This window comes from Bombus affinis, chromosome 12 (assembly GCF_024516045.1).
Source record: "Bombus affinis isolate iyBomAffi1 chromosome 12, iyBomAffi1.2, whole genome shotgun sequence".
In the NCBI taxonomy this organism is placed as follows: Eukaryota; Metazoa; Arthropoda; class Insecta; order Hymenoptera; family Apidae; genus Bombus; species Bombus affinis.
Genome location: NC_066355.1, coordinates 1,596,686 through 1,618,430, shown reverse-complemented (window position 1 = coordinate 1,618,430; position 21,745 = coordinate 1,596,686). Strand labels below are relative to the sequence as shown.

The 21,745-nt window shown below is 39.5% G+C and overlaps 3 long non-coding RNA genes across 3 annotated transcripts; 2 read left to right on the top strand and 1 right to left on the bottom strand.

Annotated features, from left to right (window-relative positions):
• The first annotated feature begins 391 nt into the window (after window positions 1–391).
• Window positions 392–1,913, top strand: LOC126922433 (uncharacterized). Its single transcript, XR_007712751.1, has 3 exons — window positions 392–546; window positions 675–717; window positions 800–1,913. It is a non-coding gene; the product is annotated as an uncharacterized LOC126922433 (long non-coding RNA).
• A 6,252-nt stretch (window positions 1,914–8,165) lies between these two features.
• Window positions 8,166–16,534, top strand: LOC126922443 (uncharacterized). Its single transcript, XR_007712761.1, has 4 exons — window positions 8,166–8,313; window positions 8,916–9,038; window positions 9,193–9,310; window positions 14,183–16,534. It is a non-coding gene; the product is annotated as an uncharacterized LOC126922443 (long non-coding RNA).
• Window positions 8,168–9,727, bottom strand: LOC126922450 (uncharacterized). Its single transcript, XR_007712771.1, has 2 exons — window positions 9,391–9,727; window positions 8,168–9,302 (listed from the first exon to the last, which is right to left on the bottom strand). It is a non-coding gene; the product is annotated as an uncharacterized LOC126922450 (long non-coding RNA).
• Window positions 16,535–21,745: the final 5,211 nt, after the last annotated feature.

Here is a 21,745-nt window from a genome sequence, read left to right as displayed (position 1 = left end):
GAATCTCTATTTATATTCTTCCTAATTGTCACGTGACCGATTATTTCTCTGTAATTGTACCATTACTACGTGACAATTTATGAATATCGTAACTACTTATTTCCGCTGGAGTTCTTGTTTTCTTGATTATCTCACCCTTTGCTGAAATTTCATCTTCTTGATCATCTCACCTTTTTGCTTGGTGCTAATGATATACGAGGTGCTTGAAAGAATGTAGATGTTGCAGTAGGTCGTATTTTGCTGATGCTGCGTCTTCGATCTTTCCATGGCCTTCGTTACTGATGCCAGTGGAGTGTGCCGGGCCCGTGGCTGCTTGCCCTTGCTGAGGTTGCATTTGTGTATCCGGCGATCGTCTTGCTGATGTCGGTGAATCGTACGAGGTGTTTGGCGACTTGGTGCTTGCCGAGTCTTTGCACGTGTTGTATGCTCTATTTCTAATGTTCCCCAAAGTTATTGTGAGTTCAAGGACAAGTTTTAATACGTCATTCTATAAGAGGTGGTGCGTGGTGGTAGTTTCTATTTGTTGATTTGCTTGCCGAGTTTTAGGTTAGTTTTCCTTTTTATAAAATGTTTGTGCAATAGCAATAAGTGATTTTGATATTGCTTGATGTTTGTATGATCTGTAGTGCTAATTTTGTTTGTTGTATTTTTCATATTTTCTTTTATGAATACAGGTTATATTGAATCATGGATACTGACATGTCTGGAGCTGTAGAGGTATGTATTAATTTGATTTGTGTTGATTTCATCTTATTTCATATTGTTGTCCTTCATCTTGAACTTGTGTATTTTATTTTAGTGTAAGAAAAAGAAAAGAAATAGAGGGAAGCGCAGGCCGTTCGTACCTCCTTTGAAACGTTCCAGGAAACCTGGTCGTCGTGGCAATTAGTGGTTTTTTGGTGACGGGTACTTTCCGCAGATAAAGATCCATACAGCACCCGAGTCCCCTGGACCACTCGGGGTTGGGTAAACGCCCAACCGTCGCGCAAGGCACACAGTGCCTTGCTTCCTGGATTAGCTAGGCCTGCAGGGGCCGTCGCTCGTCTCAGGTCGAACGGGGCCCTTTCTAAGCCCTTCCGTCTACCGGGACGGTACCGGAGCAGGTGGGACGCTGCTCACACGACGAAGGCCATTCGGTGGGAGAGAACACCTTAATTCGGCCCTCTTGCCAGCATCTTGGCCGTCAACCACTGCCACCACGAGTCTATACCCATTATTTGGCCGAGCAGAGGTGTCGCTACTCCCTCCGGGCTGTAACTCGACCCGCCCGTGGTACCAACCTAAGTCGTTGGTGGGACTATCGTGTGGATGTACGGCCACGTCACTACCAGCCCGACGTCCTGCTAACTGAGCTCGGCAATTCCAGATGGGACTCACGTAAGCGGGGATCACAGGGCACCCGACAAACCCTGAACTGTTCCCGACGGTCCCATCCTTGGCATCAGGATCGTGGGTGCGCTACTTCCCAGGGCCGTGGAGAGAGCGCGGCCACCCCACTCCTCCAGCGACCTTCCCTGCGGTGTACATAGGGACTCACGTAAGCGGGACGCTTGTCCCGACGGTCCCCCTGGCTGCGGGAACGTGGGTTTGCCAGCCCCCATAGGCTCGCAAAGCGAGCCCTCCCTGCGGGAGGTCGTCGTGGCAGTGCAAAAGGTCGTAGTCGGGTGCTAAAAAGGTTGGGAGGCTCAACTTCCATGGAGGGTAGTAATGGCGTGGTTACAATCCCATCGTCGAGTCCTGATGGTTCTCCGGTTATTGACTTGACTTTCTCCGACGAAGACACCCTTGCGTTACCGCCAAGTTCTCCTGTGGTCGAAGTGGTAGATACAAATGCCTGTGCCAAGGCCCGTTTTCCGGACGAGATTCCTGGAATGTTTTATTTCTTATATTTGTCAATAAAAGTATAATATATATTCTCGTCCTTTTCCTCGAATTATTTCCTCTTCGACACGTTGTTATTTATTTATTTTGGATTCATCAGGTTCGCAGTTCATCTAGTTGTTAATTAATTGTTTTATAGTTTCTCCTCTCTTGTTGATTAATTTAAATATGTATTGCATTTATTTCCCTTTTGCTATTATGTGGTATTTAGTTATTTTAATTTCTAGATTTTACATATACATTTACGGATACATTTGCGTATTCTGTTTTCATTAACTAATTGTGGTATATTTTCTGTCGTCGGATAAAATTGTTCTACTCCCGGAATGATTCATAGCTTGTTCGAGTATAGGTTATGTTATACCCTGTTATATTGGTTACTTGGTTGAAGTATCTATTTCTATTTTATTTTCTATCTTACCCTCGTATATTAATTATATCTATATATATATATATATATATATATATATATATATATATATATATGAATAATTAACTATGTTTAATAAATTTTATTAAAGAATTTCCATTTTCATTGCACTGTGTGTTTGTTTCGAGGTATACGAGTTGACACTTGCGTTGTTTGTGTATTGCGATTATCTATGTTTTCGTTACGGTACGTGCGGAGCGCGGGACGTGACAAGTGCACCCGTTTTGCATCTTCAAAACAAGCCCATCGGCTCGAACTTCGCAACCATTTCCTCGATATTGACGAAAATTAATCTTTATTTCTGTACTTTTTGAGATATTTCGACGTTTAAACGCTCATTTTCTGCATTCTAGACGCAGAACGTAGTGCACGCGTTTACCAGCTACGAAACAAGCCCAGCGGCTCGAAATTCGCAACCATTTACTAGATTTTGACGAAAATTAATCGTTGTTTAGGTACATTTAGAGATATTTCGCCGTTTATACGCACACATAACTACATCTTACACGCAGAATGTAGTGCACACTATATGCAGCACTCCTGCTCGGGCAGCCGAGGAGGACGGACGTGTCTAGACGGTCGTCCTCGCCAGGTATAAGTGAATAGGGAAAAAGTGCTTCAAAGTAATAGTGCTGCAAAGTGATAGTGAGGAGGAAATAAAATAGCAATGCAGATACCAACTATAAACATAGCAACAAAGGGAGAAATATATTATATAAAAAACAAACAAATTAACATGGAGACAGAAGAAACAAAGAAGCATCGGGGACAGGAAAATTGCAATTCAGAATATGAAAGATACTACCAGGACGAAAGCTGGAAGCTAGCGAAGGCTAGCAAAAAACGCAAAACAACTACAGACATAAGTGCCATAGGAAACCCAGCTACACTAAAGCAGCGATGGCTGCAAGAATTACCATTAAGTAACTCCTTCAGCTCACTAACGGAAGAAATAGACGCTGACCCCGTAAATAAAACCACTATCCAAACAAATCATATTACAAAACCACCACCAATCTTTGTTGAGGCCCAAATAATAGACCCGCTCATCGATCTACTAAATAATCTAGATGAGAAAAACAACTACACAATAAAGCAAACAAAATTGGAACAAGTAAAAATACAAACAAACACTCCAGAAACATTTAGGAAAGTTATAAAAGCATTAAAAGAAAAAAATGCTATTTACCACACGTATCAGCTTAAAACTGAAAGGAGCTATAAAATTGTCATAAGAGGATTGCATCCTAAAACGAACATACATAAACTAAGCGATAAGTTAGCAAAAATTGGTCATCAAACAAGAACAATAAACAATATAACAAGATTCGACACAAAGCAACCATTACCACTATTCTTAATAGAACTGGAACCCAAAAACAACAACAAGGAAATATATGATATCAAACAAATACTAAACACAATAGTAACAGTGGAACCACTACGATACAAAAAAGATATATCTCAATGCATGCGGTGTCAACAATACGGACACACTAAAAATTATTGCAACAGAAGCCCAGCTTGCGTCAAGTGCGCAAAAAACCACTTAACTATACACTGCCCATATTCTGGAAAAATAGAAGAAGTTAAATGCTATAACTGTAACGGAAACCACCCAGCCAGCTATAAAGGATGTGAAGTAAGAAAACAATTACAACGTAAACTGTTCCCGGCCCTACAAAGCAGGACAATCACTAACACACAAGCCCAACAGGACAGCACAAAACCTGAAATAATACCAAATACAGAGCAAGCAACAAACACCAAACCCATCAGCACCAACACCATTGGTGGTCTAAGCTACGCTCAAGTAACCAGCCAATCGACACATACACGCAACCAATACCACAGCAATAGTAACAATGACACTGCAGAAATCAAAGAACTGCTCAAAGAATCCATAAAGAACACCGAAATGCTAACCAGAATGATAAGCGAACAAAACGCAGTACTCAGACAGCAAACCCAACAAATCACAGTCATGCTACAACTAATTACAAATGTGCTAAGCAAAAAATAAAAAACGGACACTCTAAAAATAGCAGCCTGGAACTCAAACGGCCTACAACAACGGGCCCTCGAAATTAAAACATTCATATACAGTAACAATATAGACATACTACTTGTCTCAGAAACACACTTCACTACAAAAAGCTACATGAAAATACCATACTACACCATATACGATACCAAACACCCCTCAGGAAAAGCTTACGGAGGGACAGCAGTGATAGTCAGAAACGATATCAAACATTATCTACACAGCCAAGTTAACAAAGAATATTTACAAGCAACCACCGTTACAGTTCAAACTAGCAGCAACTACTTCCAGTTGTCAGCAGTATATGTGCCTCCGCGACACAAAATAACATCACAAATGTGGGAAGAATACTTCCAGGACCTAGGGGACAAGTACATCGCAGCGGGAGACTACAACTCAAAGCACACGCTATGGGGGTCAAGAAACATTACACCTCGAGGCAGAACACTGGAAAAATACATTAGAAATAATAACCTCAATATATTATCCACAGGAACACCGACACATTGGCCGACTGACCTGAACAAAAAACCAGATCTTCTGGACTTTGCAGTTACAAGGGGACTAAACACAAACAAACTAAAAATAACACCCAACCTCGAGCTCAGCTCCGATCATACACCCATAATAATTGAATACAGAAACAAACCAATATACTATAGCAAACCAGAAACACTATGCAATAAAACCACGAATGGCAAACTTTCAAAGAAATAATAGAAAGCAAAATAAACTGCAACATCCCGTTGAAAACTCCTGAACACAGAACAGGCAGTAGCAACATTGACAGCAACTATTCAAGAAGCAGCAAGGACAACCACTACACCCAAATCAACCAGCAGACAAACAATAACAATCCCGCAAGAAATACTCGACAAAATTAGAGAAAAAAGAAAAGCAAAAACAAAATGGCAAAAATACAGAACTCGAGAAAACAAAAAACACTTAAACAAACTTGCAAAGAAAATAAAAAACAAAATAAAGGAGCACAACAATAACGAATTCGCAAAGTTCATAGGGAGACTCTCCACACACGAAAACACCAACTACTCACTATGGAAAGTCACGAAAAAAATAAGGGAGCCAATAATACCCGTCCCAGCAATCAGAAAAGCAGATAGCACATGGGCAAGAAGCAACGAAGAACAAGCTGCAGAATTCTCCAACCACCTCTGCAACACATTCACGCCACACATTATCAACAACAGCAACCTCAAAAGTCATACGGAGGAGGATCCACAAACCACTATTACCACAACCGACAAGGAATACACCATACCTAAAACATCAGCACAAGAAATTAGAAACATAATTGATAAAACAAAAAACAACAAAGCACCAGGAATCGACCTAATCAATGGTAAAATCTTGAAAAACCTTCCGCCAAAAGCAATAAGACTAATGACAATAATATTCAATGTAATTCTAAGAATTCAATACTTCCCCAAACCATGGAAATTAGCACAGATCAAAATGTTACATAAACCAGGCAAAGACCCGCACCAAACTGCATCTTACAGACCAATATCACTGCTGCCAGTATTTTCCAAAATACTGGAAAAAATAATATGTTGCCGGATAAAAACAATAGTAGAGACAAAAAAACTAATACCGGATCACCAATTTGGTTTCAGAAACAAACACTCCACGATAGAGCAAATGCACAGGCTTATCAACGAAATAATAGTAGCACTAGAAAACAAGGAATACTGCACAGCCCTCTTTATGGACATAGAGAAAGCATTTGACAAAATAAACCATGAAAGTCTACTACAAACAATTAGGAAACAATTCCCGGAGCAAATACACCAATTAATAAAATCCTACCTAAGCAGCAGAACCTTCGTAATAAAAATCAAGGACACACATTCTGAAGTTAAAGACATCAAGGCCGGGGTACCACAAGGAAGCGTCCTAGGCCCAATACTATACACATTATACACGGCGAACATACCAACAACTACCAACAGCACAGTATTGACATTCGTGGACGACACAGCTATACTAGTCAGGCATACTAACCCAGAAATGGCAGTCAAAATTCTACAAGAACATATCATAAAAATAGAAAATTGGCTACAAGAAAAACAAATAAAAGCAAACCCCAATAAATGCAACCATATTACATTCACGCTACGAAAACAGATACCACCAAACATCCTTCTGAATGGCACGCATATAACACAAACAAAGGAATTCAAATACCTAGGACTCCACTTAGATGCACAACTCACATGGAAACAGCATACTAAATCAATAATAGACAAAATACAGACAACAAGGAAACAAATGCATTGGCTAACAAGTCGAAAATCCAAATTAAGCATAGAAGATAAATTAAAAATATATAAAACGATCATAAAACCAATCTGGACGTACGGAATACCACTATGGGGGACAGCAGCAATGAGCCATATAAACAAAATAGAGACAATGCAAGCTAAAATTCTTAGAACGATAGTAAACACACCATGGTACGTCAGAAACGAGGACATACGGAGGGACCTGGGAATCCCAACGGTCAAGGAAGCAATCAGCAGATACTCAGAAAAATACAAATCAAGAATAGCAACACACCCAAACCGGCTAGCTACGGAAACGTACAAAACCATAAACATGGACAGAAGACTAAAAAGGAAGCACCCAGCAGACCTTATAAAGGACATAACGTAGCAAACACGAGGATGGTACCTCGCTGGGGGTAGCCACCAACATGCTAATTTAACTGTTAAAAAATTCCACCAAATGTCCAAATTGGACAAATTGTGAATTTCAATAAATAAATAAATAAAAAAAAAAAACATTGTCGCCAAGTCCGCCACATCTTCATCTCCATCATCGGTCCATCGGATTTGAAGTATGCCGGTCGTGACACGTTCGTTGTGTGTGTTCGAATCGCCACTCGCGCTATATTTACATGTTGTAGTTTTCCGTTTTTTCGTTACAGCACATGCTGAGCGCGGGAGTGACACCCTCCCCCCCCTCGCGGGGTTCAAATTTCCAGAGAAAATTTGACTGATCATGTCTTTGTTCTGTTTGTAAAACTCGCGTCCACAAAAAAAATTATTCATTCTCCATTATTTCATCAATCGTGAATAGTTAATAGTTAATTGCAATTAGTTGCAAAATTTTGATTCATTTTTCATTTCTTAGGGCTGATCTCTATTAATTTATAATATTCTTGTTGGTATATAATTATTATTAATTATTATTTTTTCTCGTTACAATCTTCCATTTGTATTATCATCTTATTAAATATTTATTTCTTCATCGAAAATATAATTTATTTTGCAGCATACAAAAGTTACTATATGGACGTGTTTTCAAAATGGCCGCTTGTGAATGTCCCTAGTATATAGTGACTTTTATTAATGTCGAACTTATTATTTATCTGTTATTTATTTGTAACTTTATTTTAGTATATGACGTATAATTGAAGTGGGAATAATATTATTTTGTATTTATTTTAGTGTATAATTATTGTATGTATTTCATTACGCATGCATAAAAGCTACTTTGTGCTCGCGACAACCAGTATTATTTCCAAAATGGCCGCTTGTTAATGTTTTAATGTGTTAATAACCTTTTATTCAATACTGGAATAATTGTTTATCTGTTACATATTTTAACTCTATTTTATTACAATTGAAAATAGAAATGACAATAATATTGTTTTGTGTTCATTATAATGTGTATATATGTAAACTCCCTAGAGTTCATGTGGGATAGGGATTCCTTTTGTTTTACGGGTAGCTCGACAGGCTTGTTTGTTTCGCGGACAGAGCGATCTTCTTTTGTTTTACGGACAACCATTTTGAGAAGCACGCTTTTCCCAAACGGATGGACAGAGAGTTACATTAGAGACAGACAAGGTTACAGAATAGTTATTTAAGATTTTAAAGACTGAAGAAGAAAGATCGGTAGCTCAGGACGTTGAAAATCGATTTTCGATTTTCCGGTAAACATTGTACCAAAGACTTGTTATTTCACGTTTATATAATTATTGTTATTTATTGTTATAGACGGATATTAATTGTTTATTTTTGTATTTTGTGTAATTACTTTATAATAAAAATCTCGATTTTCAGACTTAAGAATCGATCCCTGAATTATCCAAGTATTGAACATTATATATATACTGTGTGTTATTTTATTATAATAGCAAGTGGATTACGTTATTGTTGAAATTTACAATTTATTAATGGCATTGTTTCACTCCTTTGTTTTGAGTGGTTTATTTTATAGAGTGTTTGCTTAATTAATTTAATTTAATATGCGCATAGTATACTATCACTAGTCACTACTGCATAACATAACCTTATTTCTTTACACGAAATTTAATACATTAAGACTAATATCTTAGTACAATATAATAATTTCTTATTTTAATCACGTTTATCGTTGATACTTGGATAATCTATCTCGATTAATTTCTAACCTGTTTCTATATTTATTGGCTATTTCTATTTCTTCCTTATTAGTTTGTCGTTACTTTGTATTTGTGGTTTGTTGTTATTTTATATCTGTATGGTATGTTTATTCAATTATTATTGTTTATAGATTCTCTGGTTCCATTTCCTCAATGCTGCATTATTTGCTTGGGACAGTTAAGCAGTGCATGTGGTTCATCCGGTTCTTTATTACATCGTCAACACCTATTACGAGTACCTTTATTTATCCTAGGTCTGTAAGTGTGTATATATACACATATAAAACGCCATATTCCATAAGTGTTCGCATAGTGAAATAGTCTGTCCCTTTTTTTGTTTATTAAGACCGCTTCGTCAATGTTGAATTATTTTGTTATATTGTCACTAATTTTTCCTTGATTTTCCAGTTTCCTGTTGTTGTCTTGACTGTTTCGGTAGTATCTGCTGCAGTATTCCATAAGTATTCACTTAAATTTGGTAGTAGACTTCTTATAACTGTGTCAGCTTTAGTGTATACCTTTCGATGTGAGTAATAAACATATTATTATCAATTTCTACTTCAAAGTGGTTTACAGCATTCTTCCCCTTTTTAGGTTATGATTTACCTTAATATTTATTACCTTCGGTATCCTTGTACTTGTAAGTAGAATAGTATCAAATCTTTCCAATGGTCAACCATAAGTCCTGTTACCTTGTAAATGTTGTTGTCGGGCATCAATTATTGATCGTTATACTTGCTTCTTTTAGTTTAATTTTAATATTGTTATAAAGGTTAAATATTAATGCAATTGAGGTTAACTTATCCATTTGTTTCAGCTGACCGTCGTATATTATGTTTTACAAAAATGGATCCGTAACCAATTCTTGTGGAGTTCCCGCATGTACATTTCCTTTCTCGATAGTTAATTATGTACAAGCCTCGTTGATTTAAAAGGTACCTTTTCTTTTAATCTCTCCTGATATCTTATTTATTTTATTGAATTAACACATTTTGTATTTAAATAGAGCTAGAATACATAGTAATTCCTTTTTCTTTCTTTTGGGTTTTCACTATCTTCATTATTCGACAAGCAGTATTATACCATATACCACCATACTACGTTGCCTCTTGAAATCGTTCAGGTGGTCTATTTTGATGGTGTGCTAGTTTTAACTTGTCTAAATGTACTGTTCGCGGAATCCCTTTCACTTCAATCTTGACATTTTGGTTTTGCAAAATTTCTAACACTTTATGCGGTCCTGTATACTGATCTGAGAATTTTCCTTTAGTAGGTTCTTTTAGTAGATATACTTGATCTTCTATTTTGAAATTTTGCGGATTGATTCGTCTGTCGTAATATTTTTTTGACCTTAGTTTAGATTTTATCAAATTTTCTCTTGCCATTTGTTGGACCGTGTCAATTTTATCGAATAGGTCTCCGAGATATTCTGTATATGTTGGTTCCATGTTCTCTTCGATTATTATTTCGCTAGTAGGTTCTCTGGCTAAATTCCCAAAGACTAGTTCGTGCGGAGAGAATTTCATTCCTTCATGTACAGAGGTATTATAGGAAAATGTGGCTAATTCCACCCATTCGTCCCAGTTTCTGGAATTTTCAATGTATAATTTGAGATATTCAGTTAATACGTGGTGAGATCTTTCGATTGAACCGTTACTTTGTGGATGGTATGCTGACGTGGTGTATCGTTTTATGCGAAATCTCTTCGCTATTTTCTTCATCAACAAGGATGTAAAATTCGCTCCCTGATCGGTAAGGATGGCTCTTGGTAACCCGAATCGGCAAATGAATCGTTTTACGAAAACGTCCGCTATCTCAGCCGAAGAGATTCCTTCCATCGGAATTCCGATCGAATACTTTGTCAATAAATCTTGAATAGTTAATATATATTCATTTCCCTTTAGTGTCTTTGGCAATGGACCGACGATATCCATACTAATTTTGTCGAACGCTTTACCTGGTGTGTCTGTGAGCACCATCGGTTGCTTTGTTTTTATTCTGGTGAGCTTCTTCAATTGGCATTCCTTACATGTTCTTACGTAATCTTGGATCTTTTTCTTCATGTTTTCGCAATAATAGTGTTGTATCCTTTGATAAGTTTTTGTTACTCCTTTGTGTCCTGCCACGGATAATTCGTGTTTTTCTAGTATTATGTTGCTTCGTGTTTCCACTGGTGGGGTGATTATTTCCCCGGTACAGATGGTGATAGCTATGGTTTTTCCCGTAAGTACTTTCTTCAATTTCCTGATTGTATATCGCCAGGGTATTTCTTCTAGGTTTCCTTTGCTAATGCTAAAGGACGTTAATTGTTTTTTGTTTACTACATCCAGTAAGGATTTCAATGAATTTAATAAATTTTCTGGCGTTATAGGAATATTTCGGCCTTCCTTTATGGATAGGGATACGATGTATTTTCCGGAATCTTGATTCAATCTTGCTCTTTCTAATATTAGATCTTCATAATGCGGCAGTTTCCCTGCTTCCTTCATTTCTAAGGCTCCTTTATTTATCGGAGTGTCCTGTATATCAACGAATATTACTTTATGATCATTCACTCTCGTAATTGAGTCGTGTTTCTGAAATTTTTAGTTTCGCAAGTACCGTAGGTCTTGCGTCTTTTTTTCGTTGTTGAATTGATTCGGAAACTGCTATAGAGGGCTCTTCTTCACTTGTGTCGATGTCCAAATTGATTACTACCTCGTTTGTGTTGACATCGATTTGGTTAATGCTTGGTCAAAATATTTTATGCGTGTTTCTTCTAAGGTGACATGCTTTCGAATGGAAGTTTTTCCTTGTTTTCCTGGTCTATCGTATTGCGATAATTCGCGTGGTTTAGCTTCGAATATGGGAGAGTCCTCACTTGACGTATCTACTTCGACTATTAGTCCGACAATTTTAATTTCTATTTCCAGATCCTTGAAGTAGGATCCTTGATAGAATGCATCCACACGGTTTATGGTCGGTTATGATAGTAAACTTTCTTCCGTATAGATACGGTCGGAAGTGCATTGCACTATATAAGATTGCCAAACACTCCTTTTCTATAGTGGAGTAGTTTCGTTCGGCAGAGTTTAATAGTCTTGAAGCGTATGCTATCGGCAGGTCTTTTCCGATCGGTCCTTGGCTCAATACGCCGCTTATTGCATATCCTGATGTGTCTGTCGTAAGGTTGAAAGGTTTAGAAAAATCCGGATATTGTAGAATAGGTTTTGTCATTAGTGCTGTTTTCAAATTGTTAAATGCGTTTTCTTGATCCTTCGACCGTTTAAAGGGGATATCTTTCCCCAATAGGTGTATTAATGGTTTCGCGATTTTGAAGAAATTAGGTATAAATCTTCTATAGTATCCTGCTAGTCCCAGAAATTGCTTGATATTCTTTGCTTTTTTGGGTCGTGGAAATTTTGATACTGCTTCGATCTTCTTTGGATCTGGTTTTACACTATCTTCACTGATTATATGCCCCAAGTAACTTCATGTCGTAGGAGTTCACATTTATCAGGCTGTAATCGTAGTCTGGCTTGCCCTTAATCTTTCCATTAATTTGTTAAATCTAATTTCATGTTCATGAAGAGATTGTGAATAATTCACTGTCATCCAGATAGACGAATAGTTGTACTCCTTGTTATCCTGATAGCACTGAGTTCATTAAGCGTTGAAATGTTGTTGGAGCATTTTTTAATCCAAAGGGCATTCTTTTGAATTGAAAGTGTCCGTACGGTGTTGAGAATGCAGTCTTGTGAGCATCCTCCTGTGCCATTCGGATCTGGTGGAAGCCTGATGCCAAATCAAACGTGGAAAAATATTTTGCACTTCCTAATTGATCCAATATCTCTGTAATATTGGGAAGCGGATAAGCATCGCCGATTGTTTTATCATTAAGCTTCCTATAATCAATAATTAATCTCCAACGTTTGTTTCCTTGCGAGTCTGGTTTCTTCGGCACAATCCATAACGGAGAATTGTACGGAGATACCGATGGTTCTACGATATCAATATCCAATAATTCTTGAATTTGACGATTTATCTCTTCTCGATATATAGGTGGGTAACGATACTGTTTAATACTGATCGGTATATCGTCCGTTGTAATTATTCGGTGTTCTAGAATTTCAGTTCCTTCCAGAGTGTCACCTGGAATATGAAATCTATCTTGATTCTTTCGAATTAATTCTTCGACGTTTTTCCTCTCCTCCTCGTTTAAGTGTTCGGACGATTTTGCGACGGCGGTATAAATCTTCGATCTTGGCGTTTATTTCCAATATTGTTATTATTATTAGGGGGACGAACATTGTCACGATTATAGTTGTTCGGGGGTGTCGGTCGTTGATATCGCGTTCTTTCGTTTGCTAATTTTAATTCTTGTGTAGCTTTAACTGCTTGGCGATATACGTCCTCTAGGGAACGATATCCTGCTACTTGCAAATATATTTCGTTTGATATATTGATATATACCCCTAACGAAGGCCTCCCTTGTGTCCCAATCTATTGTGTTTTGAACGTCTTGAGATATAATTCCGTAATCACATCATTTTCCGTCCATTATTGCTAACCTAAGGTTTCTAACGCGATCCATATAATCTAGTATATCTTCTCCCGGTCGTTGGAATATTGTTCCTAATTCTTCCTTATATTCGTTAAGAGATTTCCCTGGGCCGAACATATCTTTTAATTTGTTCCCGAAATCGTTCAAACTGTTCACTTGGCTGTCCTCTACAGCAAGGAACGCATGCTCGCGAAGTTTATTCATTAATAATTTTACTATTTGACGCTCTTAATTTCGCGGAATCATGTTTCGCGCACGCTCACATGCTGTTAAAAATTGAAATACTGAGGGTCCATGTCCGTCGAATACTGGTACTGACTCAATCGTATCTTTTAACTTAATTGGTTGGAAGCTACCATCTGTCGGTATTGTCTCTCGCTGAATCATCGGTACTGATGTGGGTGTTTCAATTTCCTCTTTTGCTCTAAGTGAATGCAAGTCGTCTTGTAATTCGTGGAGTTTTGTGTTCATGTCGGTTATTACACGAAAATTCGCATTTCATGCTTTAAGTTTTTCTGACAACGCCAAGAGTATGTCTTTGTCCAATGTTCCTAATACGATCTCCATATTTTCTATTTATATTTTGTCAATAACTGTAAGAACTTTAATCCTCCGTGGAGCGTATCCCACCGCTGTCACTAAACATTTTTTAACTGTTATGTGTTCAATTTGATGTTTTCAATTATGTTTGCCTTCAAATTTAATCGAAAAAGGATGATAGTATTCAAGATATAAATTAACTTCCAATCAGTACGATAGATGCTGCCACCAAAAATAGTCTAAGGTCTATTTCAAAATATTTTTTTTATGTATTTATATATTTTAAGAGTGTTAATATATTATGAGTGCTTGCAGTATAGTAATTGCAGTTGGTGACTAGTAGAAGTCAACGAGGTCGGTACACCCCTCGGGAAGCGAAACGCGGTCTCGAGATGGCAACTCGTAGTAATCAACGAGGTTGGCTCACCCCTCTGGAAGCGAAACACGGCCTCAAATTGGCGACTGATAATGGTCAACGAGGTAGGTTCGCCCCTCTGGAAGCGAAACGCGGTCTAGTTAATTCAAAGAGTTGCTCTTTCTATACACAGCTTTAATGGAATCCCAGATTTATTTCGCTCGAACGGGCGCGCCGGGGCTAAGGGTTATCGAGGCCGTCCTTCCAAACTGGGACGTTTGGTTGGACGGGGCCGGCCACCCTCCCCCCTCCCCCCCACCCCCGACTTGCAGGGTGACGCAGGTGCTCACCGGGCACGGGTGCTTTGGTGAATACCTGCACCGGATCAGGAAAGAGGCGACCGCGCGTTGCCACCACTGCGATGCGAGCGTGGATTCGGCGCAACACACGCTGGAATACTGTCCGGCGTGGACGCGGCCGTGGAAATCGGATGGGCCTCTCGCCGCCGGCGATCCTCGAGGCACTGTTGGTGAGCGAGAGAGGGAGGACGGCCGTGACCTCCTTCTGTGAGCAGGTTATGCTTCGGAAGGAGGCAGTGGAGAGGGTGAGGGTGCGGAACTCCCACCCCGAAAGGATCGGCCGGCGAGGGCGCGGCAGAGGCCGTGGACGCGCTTCGAGGAGGCGCGCTAGAGCCGCCGCGATCCTCGATGGAGGTCAAACTTAGGCGCTGATACATCAACGCCTCGGGATCGCCTAGCAGTCCGGTAGGGGAACCAGACTGCCTTGCACGGCGGCTCCGGCGCGGTGTGTCGTTCACACAGGTTCCCGGACCTCTCGATCGCAGCCGGGACGGTCATCGTGGAGGTTTTAGTCGGCTGGAGTCTGGCACTATCGCGCCGCTTCCCCCCAGAAGCGGCCTGGTGTCCGTGCGGATTTCCTCCACGTTAAAAAAAAAAAAAAAAGATTTATTTCGCCCATTCAGTGAGAGTTTCAAGATGAAAACTTCCGAATAGTTGTATCCTCTCGACTTTGTTTCAATTAAAAAGGGTGCTCGTGGGTAGCGTTAAAAGTGACTAGGAAATAAATTCCACTTTTCGGCTAATCTGCTATTGTGCAGGAGTACTAGCACGGGAGAGGCTTAAAGTTGTTCAGTGTAAATAATTGGTGTGGAGGTAAGAACCTATTCGGTTCAACTGAGACGTGTTATTATTTATTCAGGTCTTACTCGATAACAATAGCTACAGTGTTGATTATGAATGTCATAACGTATAACAGGCGCGTGTGTAAATACAGTTAATACTCGAATCTCTATTTGGATTGTCCTTACAGGTATTTTGGTGTGAAATAATTCGTTTAGTTCTTCTCTTTTAATTTCAGCAGCGATCAATCGTTTAAACTAATATTCGACTTGCCTTTTATTTAGGTGACTATCGTCTTTATGATTCTTTCTTGCTTTTGATTATTATCCCATTTGCAATATGGCTCTACTTAAGAGAACAGTTGAAAGCATCAGCGGCGTTCAAGTGACGACTGGTCTCTGTCACCGCGCGCGGTCGGTCGTTGGTGCCGTAAGTGATATCCGAATTCTTCATGGAGTTTATCGAAAATTTACTGTTCAAACCGATTGGTAGACAATGTTATTTGCAAAACATCTTACATTCTTTATAACAGAGGAAAAAAGTAAAAATGATTTTTCTTTTTTAATTTATTTAGATTAAAATGTCGCAAAAAAGCAGTCGCAGCGCGCGGAATATTCCGCCTTTGATGATAGAAGACAGTTGGCCGATTGCGTAATAATCCGCTCTCGGTGATAGAAGATAGTCGTAGCGCGCGGATTAATCCGCGCTATGATGCAAATGGGTTAAACATGATTAGAATGAAGTTGATGTTCTTCTATGTGTGAGACCTGTGCGGTTTTGCAAGCCTTGCCCAAAGATGAGCGATATGTGCTAGCAGTGGGGAGGGTGCGAAAATCCGAGTGTCTTCAATGATTTGAAAAGCACCGTTGTCACAGGTTAACACAGCGAATAATTGTTTATTTTAATAGTTCAATGTTAAAAACAATTGTTTTATTCTTAACACTCTTGTGAAATCGTAAGCAAGAATGAATATGTCAATCGATCGACGATATTTTCTGTAGATAACTACTGTGGCTTTGTAAGTCTCGCCCAAAGATGAGCGATATATGCTAGCAGTGGAAAGAGAAAAGCGAAGACCATAGGTGTTTTCTATGATTGGAAACACCGTAATCAGCGCAACGTTTGACTGCGTCAGATCAGTAGTTAATACAGCGAACAGTTGTGAATCCAAGATGTCTTGGATCTAACAGTTCCTAAACCTACCACCTACTACGCGAAGTTACGGGAAATCTGCTTTTCTCACGAACGATGCTTCCCGCTAGCAACTTTCTCTCAAGGGCGGTTAGCATCTTTCTTCAACCACCAACATAGAAATTAACCAATTAACAGAAACGTCCATGACTCACTTCTCGAACGAAGGCTTTCCTCGACGATTCCGATGATCTCGTGTCCTTAGACACACCCTATCATAGTTTTCCTCTGCAGCATCATCGTGACGGAAAGACGTTCTCTCGTGAGGTCTCATTAGTGAGTTAGATAGCATCTTTACACTCGGTGAATATTCTACGTTCCAACAAATAATTAGTTTAGTAAAACTCGTACCGTAGACAAGGTAAGATCATTGATATTGGCATCTCGAGTATCTAATGACCACGGTTACTTGTCAAATTCTGTAATAATCATATTTATACTAGTAAATATCTTCTTTATTATAATATAACAACAATGTCTAATCTAAATGAAGATTCGTTACACGCCTCTAACCCTGATCATAATGTGAATCCGACATCAGAAGTGGGATCAGTGCCGGTTATAACAGTGCAAGAGCTTAGGAACATCATGCGTGAGTTAATTCAGTCGCTAGTACAAAAATCGAATGCGGGAACTAAAAATCTTCCGCTACCGCGTTTCAACCCTGACACCGTGGGCTCCGGCCCCGCTGCGTGGTGCGCAGCTGACAATCTGATTATGGAGGAAAATCCTTTACAAATTAGCGCTCTGAATATAATTTCAATAACGAGCGACGAGTCGACTTCTACGTAGTGGAAACGTCAACGTATATCAATTCATGTGGGTGAGTCATTTCCATTTTACTCCGATTCTGGGACCGAGTGTTCACTATTTAAAGAATCCGTAGCCTCGAGAGCGACTGACATAGTAGTAATGCGAGGAATAGGAAATTTGTATTAAACGTACATCTCAAATCTTGTCCATTGTATGTATTAATGGTTTTGAATTGCAGATAAATTTTCATGTCCTTGCTGATAGCTACTTAAAATATGATATCGTGAACGATCGTGAATTTTTAAGTCTTGGTTTTGACGTAATCTCACACAAAATAGCCTCGCTATGTGTAAAACAAAAATAATTAATTTCTCTAATAAGACCATTGAAAACGAGATCGATATTAATGAAGTTAACGCTGATGTACATGGTAATGATAAAAGTCGATTAATTTCTCTTCTCGAAAAATTCAAAGATTCATTCGTTAAGAATTTCCTACGTACTCGCGTAAATACAGGCCAGTTAGAAATGCAATTAATTGATACTATCATCACCGCTTGAACGACTCGTATTACTAAAATATTGATGTGAGCACCTAGCAGGGAACGCTTAGTACTGCGGCACGCCTGACACTCAACGTGTTAATCGTACGTTGTTGTTTGTTTGGATCATATTCTAATTATTGCCGACTCCATAGATCAAGCTCTAAAAAGATTGTACACCGTATTAAATACCCTCATAAATGCCGGATTTTCTTCTTAATCTTATACCGATATGTAATACATAACGGAGAAGTTCGCCCCAACTTGGATAAAATACAAGCCTTGAGTTCTTTATCTGCACCAACGACCGTCACACATCTTAGGCAATTCATAGCTTTAGCTTCTTACTTCCGAAAATTCGTTCTTAAATTTCCACAAGTAATGAATCCTCTGTATGCACTCACTTCCGGTAAGAAAATCATAACTTGGACAGATAAACATGAAGAAATAAGACAAAAGGTAATTTCCGTCCCAACTTACGCGCCGGTGTTAATGATATTTGATCCTAACTATTCGATCGACCTACATAGTGACGCTAGTTCGGATGGATACACGGCTATTTTAATGCATAAGGTAGAAGGTAAACAACAGAGTCGTAGAACACTACAGTAAAAGGACTAGTCCTGTGGAATCCAGATACCATTCGTATGAACTAGAGATGTTAGCAATTGTAAACGCTGTGAAACATTTTCACCACTAGTTACATGGACGGGAATTTCTTGTTGTTGTCGACTGTAATTCTTTGTAGGCACCTAGCAATAAAGTGAGTTTAAATGACAGGGTTTACAGGTGATGGGCTTACTTACAAACTTTCAATCTTGGTATTATGTATCGAGGAGGCAAATGAATGACTCACATAGATTTCTTCTCGCAGAATCCCATAGACATGAATCACAGTATAATTAACAAAGTTGCAGATAAAGAAATTAATCTGGCCGAAATTTCAGGAGATTAGCTATTAACGGTGCAACGTCGCAATCCCCAAATTTCAGAAATCGCCAATAAACTGCGAAATGATGAGCTCGCGGAATATATCGCAAATACATATGCTTTACGATCCGATTCCCTTTATCGTAGAATACAAAGAAGAGACCAGTATTCTCTGCTTGCCCATTGTCTCAAGAGGTTTTAGGTGGTCCGTTAGAATTGCTAATCGGTAAAACAGCAAGACTCTACGGTTTATTGTTCTTTGGGGTCCAGTTTTCACGGTCCCTTACGACTTTCCGACCGATCATTCGCCGGCCGACGGTGACGACAGCGTGGCTCTGTGTCGCACGCCCACTGAAACTCCACGGCGCGCTACCCTGCTTGAGTGGGATGTTTTTTCCCACTCCCTTTCTGCCTGCTCCTTTGTGAGTATAACCCCTTCGCATACGGAGCAGCCAGCATTCAATTTCTGTCAGCATCGCTTCCACGATCATCGAGAGGACAAAGCTCTCATCAATGGCCAGACTCAAGGTAAGGCATTGTACTTCCCACGATGAGCAGAATCCCAGCGTACGCCGTGTCCTCGTCCACCCTACAATGGTGACATACTCTCGTCAGCACTTCCAATCTTCTGTAGTTACTCATTGTACACTTCGTACCTGATGTCTCATGCCTCATACTGTAGAAGAGCGAAGCCTTCCGAGCCTCCTAGCTTGGAAGAAGCGCATCTACCGCTCGGTGGTTCGTGCCACTCCCTTCGGCGACAAGTTGGATGCGCTACTTCTTCAAAGCTTCCCGCCGCGTATTCCTCGTACGTCTCGGGTAGCCGACTTCAGGATCACTTCCGAAACCAGGCCCCTTAGACGCTGAATTGTAGTTCTCGGATCCGTGGGAACAATCCGGCAATTGACGGATGTTGTTTACATTACAGCGAAAAGTAGCCAAATGTTTTACAATGTTACCCCCGAACAAACCTACACACCGTATCCCGCGCAGTTGACCGAACTGATTTCGTAGGTATGGCTATGTTCGGTACCATTTTTATCATAAAAATCTCGTCAATCCAAGTAAAACAGTTTTTAAAGTCCTTTGGTGGCAATTATGTCGCTCTTTGTTCTTGCTTAATTCTTGCCTGTAGTTCCAGCTCATAGATGGCAAATGACATTTGATTGTAATTGTAAGCGTACATGTTGTTCTGCCGCGCAACACAGCTGCACTCCATCCCGCGCGGCTCGACAGCCAACGGTCTACGTGCCGTCCTTCGAACCCTCCATAGGCCTAAGGACCCACCATAAAGTTGAAATCCTAACTGTATTGTACGCACACATGGTTTAAGTCAATCTGTTGCTCGAAAAGACTTTCTAATTCTAGAAGTGTTTTCGGCCGGTTTTTAGAAAGGTCCTTGGGTTTATTACGTGCTCTTAAGAATTACGGGGAAAGCGGGTAGTAGCCTAACGAAAAAAGCGGAGATCTACTTAACGGAAAATTTGAGTTTCCCTATAAACAATGTCGCCTAGGACCCAAGTTGGTAGGAGGCTTCTTCCTCCTCTCTTTCTTCCTAACATCGGTCCTAACCAATCGACATCGCGGATTATTGCCCTCACTTTCCTAATTAAAAATGTAAGCAACGAATCCGCGTTCTTCGTTCAAAGGGCACACCCATACCGAGCTTTCCTCCGTACTGACATCAGAATAAACTTTAGAGTTACATCATCTCTGCCTAGAGTTCCTGTAGTCCCTATAACTCTCACCGTTCCTATATCTCTCAGAGTTCTATCGTCTCTCACGGTACCTAGAGTTCCTACAATTCCTACAACTCTCACCGTTCCTATATCTCTCAGAGTTTCCTACAACCCTCAAAGTGCTTACACGGCCTAGAGTCTCCTATAGCTCTCACTCTCATCCAAGAATAATCCTTCTCTTCGTTATCTGTATCTTAAACAACGGCGTCACTACTTTGTGTGATTGTATAAAGTCTTGGAAATATATATTTTTTATAACTCTGTGAATCACAGTGTTATACCACAACAACTACCCCTATTATCCTAACCGAAATACGGGGATCGAACTATTCGCGGTGTCCATTATTCTAATCGTAGCGGGAATTTACGACTCCCGTTGACGCGTATTCTAACGACCGCGTCTCCCCGCGATATCTCGAAAATACACATGTTACATTGTTATCATTTTCATATGTTGTTACGAGTGCGGATTCCGAGTTAAGTAGATAACGTTAACAACGTGCATATACGAAAAATGTCTATAAAAATCTTCTGTTACAATATGTAATTGTATTGAAAGTGAATATTATCGGCGTATTGGGTTGGCTCTAAGTTTGGGTTGGCTTTTTTTATCCAACCACCGTACGGCGGGCGAAACATTTTGCATTAAATAATAATAAATTAATTATTAGGGTTGTCTGAAAATACAAAAAATCCTTGTCTTCGACGGAGTCGGCATAATATGGCCGTTCAGAAAAATGATTCTGGAAGAAGCATTAGACGCGCATGTAAAGTATGTTATGCAATTAAAAGAGGTCGAATGGACGGAACAAAGGCACAAAAGAATTTGAAGAAAACAACAACTTATTGTCCAAATTGTCCTCAGCTATCATAGCATTGAGATCGATGGATTACCCAAACTTATCCAACCAAAAAACATAAGACAAGAGTTGGGTCTGGTCATAGCACTCGGCCGTCGCATCTCCCGACAACCAGTAATTGCGTACCGACACATACACAACTACAGGCAGAAATATGTTCTGGTGGTACCGAAAGTTCTGCACGAATTTCTCGGAAACTAAGGCTGTCCGACAATTATATATACAGGAAAAGATTGCTCAAAATATTGATTTGTACAACATATGTAAAGTATTATGGAAATTAAGTTCGAGAACAGAATTGTAAAATTAATGAACTATTGGAAATAAATTCTGATGATAGCATCTATAATGCATTAAATCTAATATTAT